Raw genomic sequence first — 24,466 nt, forward strand, 5'->3', positions numbered from 1 at the left:
GTGTGTGTGTGTGTGTGTGTGTGTGTGTGTGTGTATGTATATGTATTTGTGTGTGTATATATACACAAATACATATACATACTACATCTTCTTTATCCATTTATCTATTGATGGACACTTCGGTTGTTTCCATATCTTGGCTATTGTAAATAATGCTGCAGTGAACATAGGGGTGCAAATATCTTTTTGAATTACTGTTTTTGTATTCTTTGGGTAAACACCTTAGTCGTGTGGTAGTTCTAGTCTTAATTTTTTTGATGACCCTCCATACTGTTTTCCATAGTGTCTGTACCAATATACAGTCCCCACCAGCAGTGTATGATGGCTCCCCTTTCTCCACATTGTCTTTCACATCCGTTATTTCTTGTCTTCTCAATAATAGCCGGTCTAAAAGGTGTGAGATCGTATCTCATTGTGGTTTTGATTTGCATTTCCCTGGTAATTAGTGATGCTGACGATCTTTTCACATGCCTGTTGGCCATCTGTATGAAATTTATTTGGAAAAATGTTTATTCAGAGCTTCTGCCTGTTTTTAACAGGGTTTTTGGTTTTGTTTTTAATTGTTGACTTGTATGAGTTCTTTATATACTTTGGATATTAACCCCATATAGGACATATGATTTATAAATATCTTTGCCCATTCTGTAGTTTGCCTTTTCATTTTGATAATATTTTCCTTCACTGTGCAGAAACTTTTTAGTTTGAAGTAGTACCATTTGTTTATTTTGCTTTTGTTTCTCTTGCCTTCAGAGTCAGATCCACAGAAACATCACTAAAATTGATGTCAGTGAGGTTACCACCTATGTTTTCTTCTAGGAATCTTATGGTTTCAGGTCTTACATTGAAGTCTTTAATACATTTTTAATTTTTAAAATTAAAAATTGTGTATGATAATGGTCTAGTTTCATTCTTTTGCATGTGGCTGTCCTGTTTTCTCAGCACCATTTATTGAAAAAACTATCCTTTCTCCATTATATGTTCTTTGCTCCTTTGTCATAAATTAATTGTCCATATATGTATGCGTTTATTTCTGGGCCCTCAATTCTGTTCCATTGATATGTGTGTCTGTTTTTGTGCTAGTACTATCTTGTTTTTATTACCATAGCTTTGTATTATAGTTTGAAATCAGGGAATGTGATACTGCCAGCTTTGTTCTTCTTTTTTAAGATTGTCTTTGCTATTTGGGGTCTTCTGTGTTTCCACACAAATTTTAGAATTATTGTTCTAGTTCTGTGAAATATGCCATTGGAATTTAGATAGGGATGGCATTGAATCTGTAGATTGCTTTGGGTAATAGGGAAATTTTAACAAATTTTAGCAATATTAATTTTTTCACCAGCTTGGTTAAATTTATTCCTAGGTATTTTATTCTATTTGATGTAATTGTGAGATTGTTGTCTTAATATCTCTTTCTACTAGTTTGTTATTAGTGTATAGAAATATCACAGATTACTGTATACTGATTTTTGTATCCTGTGACTTGACTGAATTCATTTACTAGTTCTAACAGTTTTTGGTGGAGTCTTTAGGGTTTTATATATACAATATCATGTCATCTGCAAATAGTGACAGTTTTACTTCTTTTTTTTTCCAATTTGGATGTGTTTTTGGTCTAATTACTGTGGCTAGGAACTCCAATACTATGTTGAATAAAAGTGGTGAGAATGGGCATCTTTGTCATCTTCCTGATCTTAGAGGAAAAGCTTTCAGGTTTTCACTGTTGAGTATGATGTTAGCTGTGGGATTTTCACATATGACCTTTATTATGTTGAGGTATATTCTCTTTATACCTGAATTGTTGAGAGTTTTTTATCTCAAATGGATGTTGAAATTTGTTAAAAGCTTTTTCTGCATCTCTTGAGATGACCTTATGATTTTTATATTTCTTTTTGTTAAGTGATATATTGACTGCTTTTATGGATGTCAAACCATCCTTGCATCCCTCTAATAGATTCCACTTGATCATGATATATGATCCTTTTAAAGTATTGTTGGATTCAGTTTACTAATATTTTGTTGAGAATTTTTGTATCTATGTTCATCAGGGATATTGCCTGTAATTTTCTTTTCTTGTGGTGTCCTTGTCTGGTTTTGTTATCAAGGTAAGGTAATGTCAGTTCATACAATGTTTGGAAGGTTTCCCTCCACTTCAATTTTTTGAAGAGTTTGAAAAGTGTAGGTATTAAATCTCTGACTGTTTTATAGGATTCACCAGTGAATCCATCTGGTCCTGGGCTTTTAGTTTGTTGGGAGATTTTTGGTTATTGTCTTACTCTTCTCACTAGTATTCAGTCTATTCAGATTTTCTATTTCTTCCTGATTCATTCTTGGAAGATTGCACATTTCTAGGTCTTTAAACACTTCTTATAGGTTTTCTAATTTGTTGGTGTGTAATTGTAGTAGTCTCTTATGATCCTTTGTATTTCTGTGGTATCTGTTATAACTTTTCCTCTTTCATTTTTATTTGAGTCCTTTCTCTTTTTTCGTGGTTAGTCTAGCTAAAGGTTTGTTGATTTAGTTTATCTTTTCAAAGAATCAGCTCTTAGTTTCATTGATATTTTCTATTGCTTTTTAATCTATTTTATTTCTTCTCTAATATTTATTATTTCCTTTTATTTCACTAATTTTGGACTTCATTTGTTCTTCTATTTCTAATTTTTTAGGTATGAAGTTAGATCGTTTATGTGGGATTTTTCTTGTTTCTTGAGGTAGACCTGTATTGTTATGAACTTTTCTCTTAGAAATGCTTCTGCTGCATCCTATAATTTTTGGTGTGTTGTATTTCTGTCTTCATTTCTCACTAGGTATTTTTAAATTTCTCTTTGATTTTTTTAGATGACCCATTGGTTGTTCAGTGGCATGTTGTTTAATATCCACGTTTTTGTGCTTTTTCTGTTTTTTTTTCTTCTTATGGATGATTTTTAGTTTTGTACCATTTTGGTTGGAGAAGATGGTATTGTTTCTTTTTTTAAAAAATTTACTGAGGCTTGTTTTGTGACCCAGCATACAATGTATCCTGGAGAATGTTCCATGTGCACTTGAGAAGAATGTCTAGTCTACTGCTTTTGGTTGGAATGTTCTGTATATATCTATTAAATTTATCTAGTCAAGTGTGTCATTTAAGGCCAGTGTTTCCTTATTGATTTTCTGTGTGGATGATCTATCCATTGATGTAAATGGGGTGTTGAATTCCCCTACTATTATTGTATTGCTTTCAGTTTCTGCCTTTAAGTTCATTAATATTTACAATATGTCTTGGTGCTCCTATGTTGGGTGCATATACATTTATAAATGTTATATCCTCTTCATGGATTGACTTATTTATCATTATATAACACTCTTCTTTGTCTTTTATACAGTCTTTGCTTTAAAGTCTATTGTCTCTGGTATGAATATATCTACTCCAGCTTTCTTTTCATTACCATTTGCATGGAATATCTTTTATTATCCCTTCACTTTCAATCTGTGTATGTCCTTTCTTCTAAAGTAAGTCTCATAGGCAGATATATAAAATGGGTATTCTTTTTGTTTCCGTTCAGCCACTTGATGTCTTTGGTGAATTTAGTCTACTTACATTTAAATTAATTATTGATAGGTATGTACTTATTGCCATTTTTTGTTCATTGTTTTCTGGGTGTTTTTTTTTAATTTAATTTTATTTATTTTTTTATACAGCAGGTTCTTATTAGTCATCAATTTTATACACATCAGTTTATACATGTCAATCCCAATCGCCCAATTCATCACACCCCCACCCCCATCTCCCCGCCGCTTTCCATACGTTTGTTCTCTACATCTGTGTCTCAGTTTCTGCCCTGCCAACTGGTTCATCTGTACCATTATTCTAGGTTCCCACATATATGCGTTAATAGACGGTATTTGTTTTTCTCTTTCTGACTTACTTCGCTCTGTATGACAGTCTCTAGATCCATCCACGTCTCAACAAATGACCCAATTTCGTTCCTTTCTATGGCTGAGTAGTATTCCATTGTATATATTTACCACATCTTCTTTATCCATTCGTCTGTCGATGGGCATTTAGGTTGCTTCCATGACCTGGCTATTGTAAATAGTGCTGCAATGAACATTGGGGTGAATGTGTCTTTTTGAAATACGGTTTTCTCTGGGTATATGCCCAGTAGTGAGATTGCTGGGTCACATGGTAATTTTATTTTTAGTTTTTTAAGGAACCACCATACTGTTCTCCATAGTGGCTGTATCAATTTACACTACCACCAACAGTGCAAGAGGGTTCCCTTTTCTCCACACCCTCTCCAGCATTTGTTGTTTGTAGATTTTCTGATGATGCCCATTCTAACTGGTGTGAGGTGATACCTCATTGTAGTTTTGATTTGCATTTCTCTAATAATTAGTGATGTTGAGCAGGTTTCATGTGCTTCTTGGCCATCTGTATGTCTTCTTTGGAGAAATGTCTATTTAGGTCTGACCATTTTTGGATTGAGTTTTTTGTTTTTTTAATATTGAGCTGCATGAGCTGTTTGTATATTTTGGAAATTAATCCTTTGTCCGTTTAATCGTTTGCAAATATTTTCTTCCATTCTGAGGGTTGTCTTTTCGTCTTGTTTATGGTTTCCTTTGCTGTGCAAAAGCTTTTAAGTTTCATTAGGTCCCATTTGTTTATTTTTGTTTTTATTTCTATTACTCTAGGAGGTGGATCAAAAAAGATCTTGCTGTGATTTATGTCAAAGAGTGTTCTTCCTATGTTTTCCTCTAAGAGTTTTATAGTGTCCGGTCTTACATTTAGGTCTTTAATCCATTTTGAGTTTATTTTTGTATATGGTGTTAGGGAGTGTTCTAATTTCATTCTTTTACATGTAGCTGTCCAGTTTTCCCAGCACCACTTATTGAAGAGACTGTCTTTTCTCCATTGTATGTCCTTGCCTCCTTTGTTATAGATTAGTTGACCATAGGTGCCTGGGTTTATCTCTGGGCTTTGTATCTTGTTCCATTGATCTATGTTTCTGTTTTTGTGCCAGTACCATACTGTCTTGATTACTGTAGCTTTGTAGTATAGTCTGAAGTCAGGGAGTCTGATTCCTCCAGCTCTGCTTTTTTCCCATAAGACTGCTTTGGCTATTTGGGGTCTTTTGTGTCTCCATACAAATTAAAAAAATTTTTTTCTAGTTCCATAAAAAATGCCATTGGTAATTTGATAGGGATTGCATTGAATCTGTAGATTGCTTTGGGTAGTATAGTCATTTTCACAATATTGATTCCTCCGAACCAAGAACATGGTATATCTCTCCATCTGTTGGTATCATCTTTAATTTCTTTCATCAGTGTCTTATAGTTTTCTGGATAAAGCTGTTTTGTCTCCCTAGGTGGGTTTATTCCTAGGTATTTTATTCATTTTGTTGCAGTGGTAAATGGGAGTGTTTCCTTAATTTCTCTTTCAGATTTTTCATCATTAGTGTATCGGAATGCAAAAGATTTCTGTGCATTAATTTTGTATCCTGCTACTTTACCAAATTCATTGATTAGCTCTAGTAGTTTTCTGGTGGCATCTTTAGGATTCTCTATGTATAGTGTCATGTCATCTGCAAACAGTGACAGCTTTACTTCTTCTTTTCCGATTTGGATTCCTTTTATTTTTTTTTCTTCTCTGATTGCCATGGCTAGGACTTCCAAAACTATGTTGAATAATAGTGGTGAGAGTGGGCATCCTTCTCTCGTTCCTGATCTTAGAGGAAATGCTTTCAGTTTTTCACCATTGAGAATGATGTTTGCTCTGGGTTTGTTGTATATGGTTTTTATTATGTTGAGGTAGGTTCCCTCTATGCCCACTTTCTGGAGAGTTTTTATCATAAATAGGTGTTGAATTTTGTCAAAAGCTTTTTCTGCATCTATTGAGATGATCATATGGTTTTTATTCTTCAATTTGTTAATATGGTGTATCACATTGATTGATTTGCGTATATTGAAGAATCCTTGAATCACTGGGATAAATCCCACTTAGTGATGGTGTATGATCCTTTTAATGTGTTGTTGGATTCTGTTTGCTAGTATTTTGTTGAGGATTTTTGCATCTATATTCATCAGTGATATTGGTCTGTAATTTTCTTTTTTTTGTAGTATCTTTGTCTGGTTTTGGTATCAGGGTGATGGTGGTCTCCTAGAATGAGTTTGGGAGTGTTCCTTCCTCTGCAATTTTTTGGAAGAGTTTGAGGAGGGTAGGTGTTAACTCTTCTCTAAATGTTTGATAGAATTTACCTGTGAAGCCATCTGGTCCTGAACTTTTGTTTGTTGGAAGACTTTTAATCACAGTTTCAATTTCATGACTTGTGATTGGTCTGTTCATATTTTCTATTTCTTCCTGGTTTAGTCTCGGAAGGTTATACCTCTCTAAGAATTTGTCCATTTCTTCCAGGTTGTCCATTTTATTGGCAGAGAGTTGCTTGTAGTAGTCTCTTAGGATGGTTTGTATTTCTGCGGTATCTGTTGTGACTTTTCCTTTTTCATTTCTAATTTTAATGATTTGAGTCCTCTCCCTCTTTTTCTTGATAAGTCTGGCTAACGGTTTATCAATTTTGTTTATCTTCTCAAAGAACCAGCTTTTAGTTTTATTGGTCTTTGCTATTGTTTTCTTTGTTTCTATTTCATTTATTTCTGCTCTGATCTTTATGATTTCTTTCCTTCTCCTAACTTTGGGTTTTGTTTGTTCTTCTTTCTCTAGTACCTTTAGGTGCAAGGTTAGATTGTTTATTTGAGATTTTTCTTTTTTCTTGAGGTAGGCTTGTATAGCTATACACTTCCCTCTTAGAACTGCTTTTGCTGCATCCCATAGGTTTTGGATCGTCGTGTTTTCATTGTCATTTGTCTCTAGGTATTTTTTGATTTCCTCTTTGATTTCTTCAGTGATCTCTTGGTTATTTAGTAACGTATTGTTTAGCCTCCATGTGTTTGTGTCTTTTACGTTTTTTCCCCTGTAATACATTTCTAATCTCATAGCGTTGTGGTCAGAAAAGATGCTTGATATGATTTCAATTTTCTTAAATTTACTGAGGCTTGGTTTGTGACCTAAGATGTGATCTATCCTGGAGAATGTTCCATGTGCACTTGAGAAGAAAGTGTAATCTGCTGTTTTTGGATGGAATGTCCTATAAATATCAATTAAAACTATCTGGTCTATTGTGTCACTTAAAGCTTCTGTTTCCTTATTTATTTTCGTTTTGGATGATCTGTCCATTTGTGTAAGTGAGGTGTTAAAGTCCCCCAGTATTATTGTGTTACTGTCGATTTCCTCTTTTAGAGCTGTTAGCAGTTGCCTTATGTATTGAGGTGCTCCTATGTTTGGTGCATATATATTTATAATTGTTATATCTTCTTCTTGGATTGATCCCTTTATCATTATGTAGTGTTCTTCCTTGTCTCTTGTAACATTCTTTATTTTAAAGTCTATCTTATCTGATATGAGTATAGCTACTCCAGCTTTCTTTTGATTTCCATTTGCATGGAATATCTTTTTCCTTCCCCTCACTTTCAGTCTGTATGTGTCCCTAGGTCTGAAGTGGGTCTCTTGTAGACAGCATATATATTGGTCTTGTTTTTGTATCCATTCAGCAAGCCTGTGTCTTTTGGTCGGAGCATTTAATCCATTCATGTTTAAGGTAATTATCGATATGTATGTTTCTGTTACCATTTTCTTAATTGTTTTGGGTTTGTTTTTGTAGGTCCTTTTCTTCTCTTGTGTTTCCCACTTAAAGAAGTTCCTTTAGCATTTGTTGTAGAGCTGGTTTGGTGGTGCTGATTTCTGTTAGCTTTTGCTTGTCTGTAAAGCTTTTGATTTCTCCATCAAACCTGAATTAGATCCTTGCTGGTAGAGTAATCTTGGTTGTAGGTTCTTCCCTTTCATCACTTTAAGTATATCATGCCAGTCCCTTTTGGCTTGTAGAGTTTCTGCTGAGAAATCAGCTGTTAACTTTATGGGAGTTCCCTTGTATGTTATTTGTCGTTTTTCCCTTGCTGCTTTCAATAATTTTTCTTTGACTTTAATTTTTGCCAATTTGATTACTCTGTGTCTCAGCATGTTTCTCCTTGTGTTTATCCTGTATGGGACTCTCTGTGCTTCCTGGACTTGGGTGGCTATTTCCTTTTCCATGTTAGGGAAGTGTTCTACTCTAATCTCTTCAAATACTTTCTCGGGTCCTTTCTCTCTCTCTTCTCTTTCTGGGACCCCTATAATGCGAATGTTGTTGTGTTTAATGTTGTCCCAGAGGTCTCTTAGGCTGTCTTCATTTCTTTTCATTCTTCTTTCTTTATTCTGTTCCGCAGCAGTGAATTCCACCATTCTGTTCCAGGTCACTTATCCATTCTTTTGCCTCAGTTATTCTGCTATTGATTCCTTCTAGTGTATTTTTCACTTCAGTTATTGTATTGTTCCTCTCTGTTTGTTTGTTCTTTAATTCTTCTAGGTCTTTGTTAAACATTTCTTGCATCTTCTCAATGTTTGCCTCCATTCTTTTTCCGAGGTCCTGTTTCATCTTCACTATCATTATTCTGAATTCTTTTTCTGGAAGGTTGCCTATCTCCACTTCATTTAGTTGTTTTTCTGGGGTTTTATCTTGTTCCTTCATCTGGCACATAGCCCTCTGCCTTTTCATCTTGTCTGTCTTTCTGTGAATGTTGTTTTTGTTCCACAGGCTGCAGGATTATAGTTCTTCTTGCTTCTCCTGTCTGTGCTCAGGTGGATGAGGCTATCTAAGAGGCTTGTGCAAGTTTCCTGATGGGAGAGGCTGGTGGTGGGTAGAGCTGGCTGTTGCTCTGGTGGGCAGAGTTCAGTAAAACTTTAATCCGCTTGACTGCTGATGGGTGGTGCTGGGTTCCCTCCCTGTTGGTTGTTTGGCCCGAGGCAACCCAACACTGGAGCCTCCCTGGGCTCTTTGGTGGGGCTGGTGGCGGACTCTGGAAGGGCTCACGCCAAGGAGTACTTCCTAGAACTTCTGCTGCCAGTGTCCTTGTCCCCACGGTGAGCCACAGCCACCCCCCACCTCTGCAGGAGACCCTCCAACACTAGCAGGTAGGTCTGGTTCAGTCTCCCCTGTGGTCACTGCTCCTTTCCTGGGTCCCAATGTGCACACTACTTTGTGTGTGCCCTCCACCAGTGGAGTCTCTGTTTTCCCCAGTCCTGTCGAAGTCCTGCAGTCAAGTCCCACTGTCATTCAAAGTCTGATTCTCTAGTAATTCCTCCTCCTGTTGCCAGACCCCTAGGTTGGGAAGCCTGATGTGGGGCTCAGAACCTTCATTCCAGTGGGTGGACTTCTGTGGTATAAGTGTTCTCCAGTCTGTGAGTCACCCACCCAGCAGTTATGGGATTTGATTTTACTGTGATTGCGCCCCTCCTACCGTCTCATTGCGGCTTCTCCTTTGCCTTTGGATGTGGGGTATCTTTTTTGGTGAGTTCCAGTGTCCTCCTGTCGATGATTGTCCAGCAGCTAGTTGTGATTCTGGTGTTGTCGCAAGACGGAGTGAGAGCACGTCCTTCTATCCGCCATCTTGGTTCAGCGGTCCTGTATTGTTTTTTGTTCTGGGTGTTTTTTGTAGTTCCTTTTTTCTTTTCTTTCTCTCTTGTGTTTTGACAGTTAGTATTTAGTGTTGTTTTATTTAGTGTCTTTTTATTTAGTGGTTAGATTCCTTTCTCATTTTCTTTTGTGTATTTACTAGACGTTTTTTCCTCGTGGTTATTATGATGTTCAATTATAACATCTTATGTAAATAGTAGCCTCTTTTAAGTTGGTAGCAAGTGAAATCTGAACATATTCCAAAATTTTATCTTTTTACTCCCTCCCCCCATGGTTTATACTTTTTATGACACGTTTTACATTTTAAAATTTTATGTATCCCTCAACTAATCACTGTAATTTTAGTTACTTTTGCTACTTCTGTCTTTTAACCTTCATACTTTCTTTATAAGTGATTGATTCACTACCTTTATTATATATTTTCCTTTTCCAGGGAGATTTTTACTTTTGTAAGTTTTATTATTATTAATTAGTGCCATTTTTCAGCTTAAAGAAGTCCCTTTAACATTTCTTATAGAGACACTTTAGTGGTGATGAACTTCTCTAGATTTTGCTTATCTGGGAAACTGTTGATCTCTCCTTGTATTCTGAGTGATAAACTTTGCTGTGTAGAGAATTAGTTGGAAGTTTTTTTGTTTTTCTTTTTTAGCACTTTGATTATGTCATGCTACTGCCTCTGGCTCATAAAGTTTCTGCTGATAACTTTATGGGATTTCCCTTTACCTTTGTGATCGCTCTTAATTGTGGATCACCATGGCTGGTGTATTTTTTTCCTTGGTGAGACCATATTTCTTCCTCTCCTCCCCATGTCAAGGCTGTCCTTTTACCCTTTGTTTGGAGGCTCTGTTCATCCAGTTTTCAGGTCCCTTTCCATGGGAATTATTCCATATATAGTTGTAGATTTCTTGTGTCCATTGGAGGAGGTAAGTTCAGGATCTTCCTACACCAGCATTTTCTCCATACTTTTTAGACTGGTGGTGATTATAAAGGCCCAGTTAACCATATCCTGATCCCTTAACATTCAAGCATTTTAGGGAAGCAGGGTCCTTTATAGTCATCCTGCCATGTTCAGAGTGATTGGATGATGGTAGCTTAACCCGTGGGAAAGGAGCTCCTCATAAAAGCAGAATTAAAAAAGAAAATGCGCTCATCACTTCTTCTAGATACCAGTCAGGAAAATCTTAGCTTATCCTTTCCTGCCAAGGTCAAATGCTTTAGAATTACAACTTAATAATCAAGGAAGTTGGGACATACATGCCATGTAATAATGTTTGAATTCCTGATATGCAAGAAAATGTTACCTCAGTTTTGTCTTGCCAAACAGCAGAGCATTCAGTGCTGGCAGTCATGCTCTGTCCTTCCCCGTCTCTCAGTGGGCCTGTGCTCTCATGATGAGAATAATAGAGTCAGATAATTTTTCCTTTGTCATTATCTCATATAGGCTGACTTCATAGCAAGATGAAGCAGGGTAACTGAATAATGTAAAAGTGTATTTCTTGCATAGACTTATATAGAAGCTGGGTGTGTGAAAGAGAGAGATGGGGAGGGGGAAGGACAGAAAAGCGGGGATGGAAAGAAAGGAAAAGTGTATTCTTTTGAGGAAGGATGAATTATATAAATATGAATTGGAGACAATCCAGAATCTTTAAGTTCATTTCAGTTTTTAGTTGAATTTCCTCCAAAACCTATTACCAGGGTTATAATACAAAGGCAAACGTGACTCGTTTTTGTTTAATCTTTACATATGCATTTGGTGTTTATTGAGTTGCTACTATTGTGCTAGTCAGGGGAGACACACAAGTGAATAAAATTGTCCTAGTGCCCAGGTTCAGACAAGTAGATTGCTTTCCTCTCTCCGCATGCTGCCAAGGAGAGAGGGAAGCATGGGTGCTATGGGAATTCCCTCTTCTGTCCTTTCCATCCATGGGTTGGAGGTATTGATAAAACAGAGATGTCAAAAGGAGGACAAATCAGAGGAGGTATCAGACATATCAGGGGAGTATACAGAGGTTAGACCAGGTGTGTTTGAATTTAGCATTCTGGGTCCTGAGGAGGATAGATATGGCATTCCTCTTTGTACAGAAGCATTTGGTACCTTTCATGCATGAAAAGTCCTTTGTACACATTTGATTTATTTAATTGAAAGGAACTGGTAGAGAGGCAAAGTAAGCACTTCCATTTGGACAGTAGCAAAAAGAACATGAAAAATGGACCCCCAGAATCTTCCTGGTGTTCACAGCATTATTTAAAAGACCAATGTGATGTCATGTATGATTTATGCTGTGTAGGTATTTTTCTACTATGTTTGAAGCAGATAGGTATTAAAGTGTAATATATCATGTAGTTTCACATATAAAAACAGCCTAGTGATGTGAAGAGATAAGGTGTTGTACTGCTGATCAGATAGCACAGAATAATTGTTTGCAGTGGCAAAGCTTATATTTGGACATTTTTATCCTAATGAAACATTCAGGAGTCTAATTTCCTTTTTTTCCTACTTGTAGCTTGAGGGTTTGGTCCAGTTCTTCTTTCTTTCATATATATTTTTTTTCTGTCTTCCTTTTTTTTTTGTCTTTTTATCTTTTCCTCCAGGCGTTTGTATAGATTCTTGAAATGCTACCACCAATTTGATGGAGAGCAACACCTGGTCAGAAAGAGTCTTGGATCCCATTTCTAGCTGTGATATCAACTCAATTCTAAATCTGAGTGCTTTCAGTGACTCTCCTGTCTTGGGCTTTCCCTTTTGCAAAAGTGTGCTAAAAATGCATTGGTACTCACAGAGTGCTTTGTTTCCTACTTGAAATGAATAGAAGAAGTTTAAGAGTTTGAAGTGCTTTTAGGAATGGCAGATAGAGTTGGCTGTTTTCTAATTCTGCATTATCAGTTGAAATTCGTGGTGATGTCATTTCAAAACAATCCTAACGAGTAGAATACAGAACACTTACATGGCTCCTGAGTAACTTTTTGAAAATGGAAGCATTTAAATGAGCATCCCAGTTTTGCTTTTACAGATGTTGGTTTCAATCATGTCCTGGGCTTAAGTGGTAGGAAACAGCCAAGGGAAAGTGAATACTGTCCTGCCAAGAGGTAATTTCACAGCTGCCAGACTTCCAAGCGCCCAAATATGGCTTTCCTGGGGTGATTTTCAAGATGTGTAAGTATAAAAAGCTGCAACATCTGTATTAAAATGGGACAAAACTGCTGAGTGGCAGGCCCAGGCTCTCACTTGCCCTGCAAGGTGGAAGGTGAGGGCAGTGTTTAGGGATTGTCTGTGTAGTGATAGAGCTCCAGAACCTCGAATGTTTCTTCAGATGGCATAACAGTATGGGGAAGGCTGGAAGCTCAGTAACTGTGTGGATAGTCTAGGAAAGAAAACGTCTTTTGTCTCCTGGATTTTTTAAAGGTCTGTTTGATAATGTAATGATGTGATTCTCCTTGACAGTTTATTGCATTTTTTAGGTTCCCTCATAATGATTCACATGGAGATTGTCACATTTGTGTGAAGTTGAGGGGAGCATCTTGGGAGTCTTTCACATTCAGACATGAGGTTTGTAATCATTCTTATTTAGCATTTGTCCAATATTTCTGAATCTCAGAGTTTGAAGAAAATTCAGTGGAAGCTGGCTGTCTTCATAACAAACTAGCTTTGTGATCATGAATAAATTAATTACACTTTCTCCTTTATCCTCAGAGTAAGAATAAAAGTAATAAGAGAAATATTGCCTACCTTGTGGATTGGTTGTTATGATTTAATAAGATAGTACATGGTAAAGTGGCTCTCATAGTGTCTGGCATTTAGGATGTACCAGGAAACCATATCTACCGCAATCATTGTTATTATTGTATGTCCTAATCTTTATCTGATATTACATGTTTCTTAAAACTTTGTCAAGTACTCCTCTACTCTCTCAAGAGATAGAGAATTTACTGTATCCCCAGGCAGGCCCACGTTTGCCTCTTCAGAAATTCTTCTTCATACTGGTTTTCTGCCTTCTCAGAAGTTTCCTCCCATTGGTTTCTACATGTCACTCTTAACCCTTCTGTTTTTTCTGTGACAGACATTCAACAGTTAGAAGTCAGTGGTTGTGGTCCTCCTAGGTCTTGTTTTTTTAATACCTTATTATCCTTATTTTGCAAAAGTGAAAACTGACACTCACAAAGGTTAATTAACTTCCCTTTGGTTATATAGGTAATAAGTTGCCAAAACAATTTGAGCCCAGTACCTTTTGATGGGTTATTTTCTGCATCCCTTTTCAAATGTGACCCCTGGAACTGAGCTTACTACCCCAGCTGTGGTCTGCCGAGCACAGAGTAGAGAGACAGATTATTGTTTTCCTAGCTTGGAACCCTATGATCTTTTGTTCTTTATTATACCCACCACATTCGAGATCTAACAGGTGTTTACTGAATGAACTCAGATTAGGGGCTGAGGTGCTGCAATCACATAGCCATGGATAGAGCAGAGTTTCTGCCTTCTGGAAACTTAAGTCTTAGGGGCAAGGCTGGCTATGGGGTCCAGTGCAATTGAAAATGTGGGGTCCCTTGTTCAAAAACGGGAAAGAGGCCATTAAAAGTGTAAGACATAAAGTTTTTCCCTCTCTTTTGTGGTTTCTTATGTTTTGTTTTGTTTTGTTTTTTACTTGCTAGCTAATGTCATTCTAAGTAAGGAACAATTGAAAATTTAAATTATTAGCATGAACTTTACCATTCATTTTTATATTATGCAATGCAGGTTTTAAATGTAAATATAAGGGCACTAAACTTGTATGTGGAGTCACAGAAATTACACAATTCCTATGTGTCCCGTTCTTATCAGAACAGTGGAAACACTGAACAAAACTACCTCAGTTATTTATTTCACTTCTTATGTACATATTCTGCCTAACACTCTCTACCTTTGCTTACTGATAAATAATGAAGAACTGAAAGGAAAACCATGGGTTACCCTCTCTTTCCTTTTCTTTCTACGTCATTATTTTCAGCATAAACGGTTGGGTAACACTTAGAACTGTTGCCTTCTTTCTACAGTCAAATCAAGTTCTGGTTCAAATAAAAAGCATGGCCTTTTGGGGCATTCAGTGCCTCCACTTACTCACTACTCAGCGATCAATGGAATACACCTACCTTGTGCTTTGAGTCTTGCCAAACTCGCACACATTGTGGGTCTCCGGAATTCCGTCCTCCTGGGGCATCGGGAAAGCTCTCTGCAACGAGGTGGAGAAGCCCTGTGGACATACGTGCTGTGTACTCCTCTCCTCACGCTCCATTCACTTACAAAACACAGGTTCCAGGATAAAATTAGGAAGACTTTCAAGATGTTGACAGAGGGCATCAAACCAAGTGAGGGCGTGAGAGTGGGGCTCCGTGTGACTTCACAGGTCACATACCCATGATGCCAGCTCTGCCTACTGGAGAAACAGGTAAGTCGAATGCAAGGCAGATGGAAACTGAGCTATAATTGGGAGAGCCCTATGGGCTTGGGCACCTGGCAAGAAAGTTTCAAGGAGAAGGTGATGCTGAGTAGCCATTGAGGGAAGGGGTCGATAAAGAGAGGCATTGACTGTAGTTTATGATGCTGTATTGCATATTTGGAAGTTGCTAAGAGAGTAGATCTCAAAAATTCTCATCACAAGAAAAGAAATTGTAACTATGTTTGATGATGGATGTTAACTAAACTTATTGTAATAATTTCACCATAGATACATATATTGAATCATTTTGTTGTATACCTGAAACTAATAGAATGTTACATGGCAATTATAACTCAATTTAAAAAAGAGAGGGGCATTGAAAGGATTTCTACATGAGGGAAAACATGTGCCAAGGCATGGAGGATGGGAGTGCAGAACTCATTAGGTGCAGGAGCAGCTGTGGTCCAGGCTGGCCTGAGCAAAGACAACATGGTGGATTTATAGAACGTTTACTCTGTGTGGCACGAGAATAATTGAATAAGATCCTTGCTTCTTTATTCTCATTTAGATTGCATAGGGTCTGTAAATCTGCAAACATCGTCCTGAGAGAAACATCAGATTTATATATGTGATTTTTCAATAATAATGTAAGTAATTTATATTCACTTTAGACAATTTCTCCCCAAAATGAAACACTGTTAATTCTCTCTCTTGCTTTTAAAATGATTACAGTTAGAGATATAAATCTTGACTTTTTTCAAATATATCTGCTTGAAGAAAGGATTAGGTGAACAGGCTATAAGTTCTTTTCTTTATATGTGAAAATTCCAGTGAATTTAAAAGTGTCGCCCTTATCATGTCTCAGAGATAGCATATGAGTTCTGATATCTTCTCCAGCAGCCTGAGACAGGAGGTCAGAATTGGGCAAGAGACTCATTCATCTGGACAGGCTGGGGGTTAGGAGGTGATGTGGTCCATTAGATCCATGGTCAAATGGTATAGCAAACCCTTTTAGGATTCTGGCTAGTCTCTTGGAGTTCTGGCTGTCCCATTGCATGTTTTGAGGTTGTCCATACTTGGTGAGCTGCATTTGGGTCCCCTGGTGGTTGCTGCTTTGGATTCCTTATGTTGAGATGAGGTCTTAAATCAGGTGTCTTGCCTATGAATGCCTTAGGACTTGGTGCATTTCTAGTGTCCACTCCTTTCACCTGTGATCTTCTCCTTATCTCACAGCTTCCCAGCCACTGGTTGTTTCCATTGGTTTGGGGAGGATTCAGGGCGAGCCTGAATGCTTAGTCACTGCACGATCAGCTCCAGCTCCCAGACACAAAGGCAGCCTAGAGCAGACAAAGCCATAGAAACCAACACCTAACCCTGAACATGTGAGTGCAGATGCATGTGTGTGCATGTGTATGTGAATGAGTGTGTGCACCTGTGGTTAGGTGTGCAGTGCTGCAACTCAGTGGGAAGTATAAGAACACAGTTCTCTCCTCTGAGAGACATCTGACTCTAATAGGCGGTGTACGGCTTAGGAATCTTGGTGAAAGCGAGTATCTGGAAGGGTACTCCAGACCTTCACGGAGGGTGGCCAGTGGGAACTTAAATGCTACTTCTAGATCAGCTTGGAATTAGACTTTGAGACTTCAGAGAGAGGTGGAGAAGGGTTGTGGTAGGAAACAGAAATGAGGGACTAACAACAATTTTTTCCTATGCGTGGAATGTTTCTCCATTAATCCATTGTATCCATTACAGCTGATCTTAACATAGTTTTAAGGTTTCTCCGTAAAGGACTTGTGCATTCTGAAGATAATTTAGAGATATTTTGTTTTCTTGTGGATGTTATTTTCTTTTATATTTTTTACTTGGTTATTACTTTTGTAGGCCATGTTATGGATTTTTGTAAGCCGATTTTCAATTTAACCACCTTGCTCAAATTTCTTATTCTATTTTAAATTTATTTATAGATTGATTCTGTTCATTCTTACCTTGGTTTAGCTTATTTTATTTTTTTATGTTGATGGTCATATTTTCTATTGATTGTGTTAAATTTTTTCTATGTTGATAGTCACACTTTCTGCTAATCAGTTTTTTCTCTCCTCCTTCAGTCATTATGCCTCTGATTTCCTTTTCTTGTCTCACGTTGTTGGCCTGAAGTAGTGATCACAGGTAACATTATGTGTCTAAAGTTTTTCGGTTATGGTCGTAGCTGTAGATTTTGGTATATAATCATTCTCTGGTTAAGAAATTACCCTCATTCTTAGTAGTCTGAGAATTTTTAACATGAATCATTATTAGACTTTTTCCAATGTTGTTTCTGCATTTATTGAGATAATCATCATGTGATTTTATCATTTCATCTGTTAATGTGGTTGATTACTTTAATAGATTTTCTCATGTCAGACTGTCCTTGAATTATCAGGATATTTATTTTCCAGACATAAGATATGTCTGGATATCAGGGTGAACTTTATTTGATCACAACTCCTCCTTCTCCTCCATTATTATTTTAATACTTTGTTGGGTTTGATTGGCTGATGTTTGCTTTTGGATATTTGCATATATGTTGATTAGTGGAATTTTCTTGCATTGTCCTTATCCGGTTTTATCATTAAGATACCAGTGTTCTCCAATATATTAGACAGCTTTTTTTGTTTTCCTATATACATTAACAATTTAGTGTATGAGGTAGGGATTTTTCTATTCCTTCAAATTAGAGCTCACTGGCAAAATGATCTGAGCCTGATCTATTTGTTGTGGAAGAGATTTTTTAAATTTATCATTATTACAATTACTGTTTTTTTATGCCTGTTGTTTAATGATGGTTTCTACTTCATCTCAATTTTGATATTTAATCTTTTCAAGAATGTGTAACAGTTATTCTTTTCTCATTTAAAATTTTCTGTTTTTAGTTGTATCTCTGTTTTTATTCTTTTTAACTAATTAATTAATGTTTATGTTTATTGAGGTATAATTAACACATAATAATAGTCTCAGGTGTACAACATAATGATTTGATATTTGTATATAACATGAAATGATCACCACAATTAGTCTGGTTAACATTTGTCACCACACATAGTTACAAAATATTTTTCTTGTAATGAGAACTTTTAAGATCTACTCTCAGAGCAAATTTCAACATAATAAAAGTATATTATGTAATATTGCTATAGATAATAGTATTATTATTTATAGTAACCATGCTGTACATTACATCCCCATGACTTATTTATTTTATAACTTTCCAGTTATAAGTTTGTACCTTTTGACTCCCTTCACACACTTGGCCCATGCCTACCCCTAGTCTTTTTTCTTGTGGTGTGTTATTTATTTTCCAGACATAGGTTCTTTTTGTTGTTTTTTAGCTTCCCTTTTGTTTTTAATTTCTGATTTGATTATGTATTATGTATGGTCATAGGACACTTTTTTTTTTTTTTAAATAACTTTCAGGTTTTTTTAAAAAATTAATTAATTAATTAATTTATTTTTAGCTATGTTGGGTCTTTGTTTCTGTGCGAGGGCTTTCTCTAGTTGCGGCGAGCGGGGGCCACTCTTCATTGTGGTGCACGGGCCTCTCACTATCGTGGCCTCTCTTGTTGCGGAGCACAGGCTCCAGACGCACAGGCTCAGTAGTTGTGGCTCACGGGCCCAGTTGCTCCGCAGCATGTGGGACCTTCCCAGACCAGGGCTCGAACCCGTGTTCCCTGCATTGGCAGGCGGATTCTTAACCACTGCGCCACCAGGGAAGCCCCAGGACACTTTCTGTATGATGTTGATCCTTTGGAATTTATTGTTTCTTGTGGCCTATTACATCATCAGTTTTTAGGAGTGTTCTAACACACGTTTCTCTGCTTCTGGGTGGAGTCTTATCTAAAGCTACTAGTTTCAGTTTATTCCCTATGCTATTATATTTTATTGTTTTGCTACCTTATTGTCTGTGTCATCCATCAGTTTCCAAGAGTGTGAGTTAATATCATAATTACAATTTTAGAGATATCCACTTTTCTCCATATTTTGTATATTTTGAGGCAAAATTGTTAGGTGCATTTTTGTACATGATGGATTCATATTCTCAACCTACTCTTCCATTTACTAACATGTAATTTCATTGTCCCTTATGATTTTTCCTTGAATTCTATTTTTTGTCAAATATTAAGAATGCTATGCTAGCTTTCTTTTGGTTCATTTATTATTTGACATATATATATATTTTATCCTTTCACTTCTATAATTTTATATCCCTTTTAAAAATGTGATTTTTATAAACAAGATATTGCTTGTGTTTTAGAGTCATTTAGGGAATATTTGTCTTTTGGGTGGAGAGACTATAATTGATACATATAAACTGTACTGATTTTAAGTGTATGCTTTGATGAAGCTAACAAATGTATATACCTGTATAACTACACTCCAAAGTATGGAAATTTTGATCACCTAGATTGAGCTCTCTTGCCTTTTTCTAGTCACTTTCCACACCCTGCTCTGAAGCACAGATACAATCACTTTTCTAATGTTTATCAATATATCTTGGTTTGACCTGTTGTAGAAATTTATATACATGACATTATACATTATATACTCATGTCTGGCGTCTTTAGCACAGCATGATATTTTTAAGATTTCTGCAGATTGTTGTCGGTGTCAGAAGTTCATTTCTTTTATTGCTGTGCATAATTTTGTTGTATGGATATACCACACTTTGTTTATCCATCAGGCTGTTGATGGAATTTTTAGTTGTTTTGATTAATTGGCTACTATAAATACGGCTGCTATAAACATTTATGTACAATGCCTTTTTTGGTGGAAGAAGGAATAGAGTGTGTAAATACCAGGGAATGGAATTATTGAATCATGGGATAGGTATATGAAAAACTGCAAATGGCTTTCTAATTTGCATTTCCTAGATAACTAGTGACGTCTAATTGAACATCTTTACATGTGCTAATTGACCATTTGTATCTTCTTGTGTGAAGGTTCTATTTAACTCTTTGGTCTGTTTTTTATTTTGTTGTCTATTTCTTTATTATTAAATTATAGAATAAAAAATATTTTGGATACAAGTCCTTTGTCAGGTATGTGTATTTTGAATATTTTCTTCCTATTTATGGCTTGTCTTTCATTTTCTAAACAATGTCTTTTGATGAGCAGAAGTTTTCATTTTGGTGAGTAATATCAGTTTTTTTTGCCTAACCTTTCGTGGGTTTGTGTGCAGAAAGATCCTTGCCATCCTAAGGACAAAAAGGTATTTTCCTATGTTTTCATCTAGCCACATGACAGTTTTAGTTTTTACGTTTAGGCCTATGAACCATCTTGGATTACTTTTTCTGTATCTTTTGTGGCTCATTTTTTCATTACAGATTTATAGTTGTTTCAGCATCATTTGTTTAAAAGATTATACTTTTTCTACTAAATGATTTTTGTGCCTTTTTTGGAAATTATTTGGTCATATATGTCCACACATATTTCTCAACTTTTTTTTCTATTCCCTTGATTTACTTCATTTGCTTGATTACTGTAACATTTTTGTAAAATTTAAGATCAGGCTTTGTAAATCGTTCAACTTTGTTCTTCTTTTTAAAGATTGTTTTGGTGATATGTCATTGTGGTTTTGATTTACATTTCCCTGATGATTAGTGATGTTGAGCAACTTTTAATGTACCACATAAATTTTATGACTTTAAAGAAAAATTTCTGTGGAAAATCCCATTGGAATTTTGATAGGGGTTGCACTGAATCTATAGAATGTTTTGGGTGGTATGGATATTTTAATAATATTATTTTTTCCATTCCATGAACATGGAATATCTTTCCATTTATTTGTGTCCTCTTCAGTTTCTTTAATCAACGTCTTACACTTTTCCATGTATGTATCGTTCATCTCCTTGGTAAATTTTTTTTTTTTTAATTTTTAAATTTAATTTTATTTATTTTTTTATACAGCAGGTTCTTTTTAGTCATCAGTTTTATACACATCAGTGTATACATGTCAATCCCAATCGCCCAATTCATCACACCACCACCACCACCCCACCGCGGCTTTCCTCCCTTGGTGTCCATACGTTTGTTCTCTACATCTATGTCTCAATTTCTGTCCTGCAAACCAGTTCATCTGTACCATTTTTCTAGGTTCCACATACATGCGTTATCCTTGGTAAAATTTATTCCTATTTTTTTTGTTTTGTAAATGAGGTTGTTTTCTTCATTTCTCTTTCTGGTATTTTGTTGTTAGTGTATAGACATGCAACTGATTTTTATATATTGATTTTGTATCCTGCAAATTTGCTGTATTTGGTTTTTAGTTCTAACAGTTTTATGGTAGAGCCTTTAGTTTTTTAATATTTAGTATCATATCATCTGTAAATAGAGACATTTTTATTTCTTCCTTTTCAATTTGGATACCTTTTATTTCTTTTTCTTTCCTAATTGCTCTTTCTAGGGCTTCCAGTAACAGAAGTGGCAAGAGTGGGCATCCTTTTCTTGTACCTATCTTATACGAAATGCTTGAAGCTTTTCACTGTTAAATATGATGTTAGCCTTGGGCTCATCATATATGGCCTTTATAGTGAGATATGTTCCCTCTATACCCAGTTTGTTGAAAGTTTTTATCATGAAAGGATGTTGAATTTTGTCAAATGTTTTTTCTGCATCTACTGAGATGATCATATGATTTTTATCCTTCATTTTGTTAATGTGGTGTATCACATTGATTGTTTTGCAGATATTGAACTGTCATTGCATCCCTGGAATGAATCCCACTTGATCACTTTGTATATAATCTCTTTAATGTACTGTTGAATTTAGTTTGCTAACATATTATTGAGGATTTTTGCATCTGTGTTCATCAGGGATATTGGTCTTTAATTTTCTTTTCTTGTAGTGTCCTTGTCTAGTTTTGGTATCAGGGTAATGCTGGCCTTGTAAAATCAGTTTGGAAGTGTTCCTTCCTCTTCTATTTTTTGGAAGGATTTGAGGATTAATATTAATTCTTCTTTAAATGTTTGGTAGAATTCACAGTGAAGTTATTTGGTCCTGGATTTTCATTTTTTTGGGAGGTTTTGATTACTGATTCAGTCTCCTTGCTAGTAATCCATCTATTTAGATTTTCTGTTTCTTCACGATTCAGTCTTTGTAGGTTGTATATTTCTAGGAATTAATCCATTTCTTCTAGGTTGTCCAATTTGTTGGCATATAATTTTACATAGTAGTCTCTTATAATCCTTTGTATTTGTGTGGCATTGGTTGTAATATCCCCTCTTTCATTTCTAATTTCATGTATTTGAGTCCTTTCTCTTTTTTTTTTTGGTGAGTCTAGCTAAAGCTTTGTCTATTTTGTTTATTTTTTTCAAAAACCAGCTTTTAGTTTCATTGATCTTTTCTATTGATTTTTTAGCCTCTATTTCATTTATTTCCTCTCTGATCTTTATGTCCTTTCTTTTATTAACTTGAGGCTTCGTTTGCTCCTCTTTTTCTAGTTCCTTGAGGTGTAAAATTAAGTTGTTTGAGATTTTTCTTTCTCTCAGTAAAGGTATTTATTGTTATAAACCTCCTGCATAGCCCTACTTTTGCTACATCCCATAAATTTTGGTATATTGTTTCCATCTTTATTTGTGTGAAGATTTTTTTATTTCTCTTTTGATTTCTTCTTTGACTCATTGATTGTTCAGTAGCATTTTGTTTAATCTTCACATATTTGTGAATGTTCCATTCTTTTCTTATAATTGATTTCTAGTTTTGTACCATAGTGGTTGGAAAACATGCTTGATATATATCAACCTTCTTTAATTTATTAGGACTTATTTTTTATTAATGTTTAATACCATTTTTTAAATTGAAGTATAGTTGATTTATAATGTGTTAGTTTCAGGTGTACAGCATAGTAATTCAGTTATACATATATAACTGAATATATATATGTATATGTGTGTGTGTATTAGGTGCATCTGATCTAAAGTGTTGAGGTGCCAGATTTGCGTACCAGCTCCTTTCAGGGAGATACAAGTGACTTAGAGCTGGCTAGAGGGAGAAGGCAAAGGAGGTATCTGCCAGCTTCCCTGGTTTCCAGGGAGGGTAGTGGGTCCCTTAGTTATTTTTAAAAAGTGATTCTTTTTCTAGCTTCTTAACTTGGCAGCAGAGATCATTGGTTCTAAACCCTTACTATTTTTAATACAAGTTCTTTAAAGTGACCAATTCCATTTAAGCACTCTTTAGTTCATTTCATAAATTTTTATATGATGTGTTTCATTATTATTCATTTCTAAATATTTTCTAATTTCTCTTACGATTTCTTCACTGGACCCAAATATTTGAGGAGGGATATCTAGACCTTAATTATTGATGTCTAATTTAAATGCCTTGTGGACAGATAACATTCTGTATGATATTCAATATATAAAAAATTATTGAGAATTGTTTTATGTTCTAATATATGGTCTGTCCTATTGAATATTCTTCAAAGTACTTGACAAGGATGTGTGTTATGTGAATTGTACATTGTTGAGTTTTATATTTTATATATATTTTAAGTTAAATTTGGTTGATAGTGTTGTTCAAATCTCATATATACAGGTTATTTTTTTCTCTTTTTATTACTTCCTGAGAGAGATATTATAAATCACCAACTATGTGTGAATTTTTCTATTTTCCCCCTTATTTCTGCCATTTTTTTTGCTTTATGTTTATTAAGATTCTTAGGTGTATACATGTTTGGATTGTTATTCTTTAATGAAATGGCCCTGTAAGTAATACCTGTTTTTTTGTGAAATAATTTATTTTCTCTGGTAATATCCATTGGCTTGAAGTATACTTTGTTTGATATTTACATAGCCACACCAGCTTTCTTATGCGTCATATTATGTGAATTATAGTTTTCCCATTTTTTTCAACCTGTGTCTTTACTTCTAAAGTGCATCATTTTTATAGAACATGTAATTGTTTGCTTCCTTCTCTAGTTTAACAATCTGTGCTTTGTAATTTGATGACTTAATCTATATATATTTAATGTAATTATTGATATTTGTGTTTAATTATGCAATCTTACTATTCGGTTTGTATTTGTACCCTCTATTTTGTGGGGTTTTTTTTGGTTGCTCCTTTGTCTTTTTGTTAATTGAATATTTTGGGTATCCCATTTTATATCCTCTTTTGTCTTTTGTCTGTATCTCTTGTTTTATTTTTAATGGTTGCTCTAGAGAGTAAAACATTCAGCTTCATCTCATTGTAGACTACCTTCAAGTAATGTTATAAAACTGCATGTAAAATGGAAGAACCTTACAACAGTACACTTTTATTTTCATCCCTGTCTGCCTTTGTGCTATTGATAGCTCATATTTTTTCTAACATATGTTATAAAATCCACAATACATTACTATTGCTTTTGCATTAGTGAACTGACTTTTAAAAATCGAAGAATATATGTAGTATTTTATATTTATCCATATATTATTTGTCTTCTTTTCATTCTTTCCTGTAGATCTCAATATTTGATATCCAATATCTAAAGTGATCTCAGTATTATTT

The 24,466-nt window shown here is 35.4% G+C and overlaps 1 protein-coding gene across 8 annotated transcripts in view; it reads left to right on the plus strand.

The window, feature by feature from the left end:
* ENOX1 (ecto-NOX disulfide-thiol exchanger 1) overlaps positions 1-24,466 on the plus strand; it is a 618,533-nt gene that overhangs the window by 61,073 nt on the left and 532,994 nt on the right. For 2 of the 8 annotated variants that reach the window (XM_036831988.1, XM_036831989.1), the window contains one exon: positions 12,999-13,086. The exons of 5 other annotated variants lie outside the window; for them this stretch is intronic. The gene's annotated coding sequence lies outside the window, so the exon portion shown is untranslated. Of the gene's footprint in view, positions 1-12,998; positions 13,087-14,940; positions 14,960-24,466 lie in introns of those variants that run through there. One more of the 8 variants, XM_036831990.1, reaches the window with a different exon arrangement.

This window comes from Balaenoptera musculus, chromosome 18, assembly GCF_009873245.2.
Source record: "Balaenoptera musculus isolate JJ_BM4_2016_0621 chromosome 18, mBalMus1.pri.v3, whole genome shotgun sequence".
Lineage (NCBI taxonomy): Eukaryota > Metazoa > Chordata > Mammalia > Artiodactyla > Balaenopteridae > Balaenoptera > Balaenoptera musculus.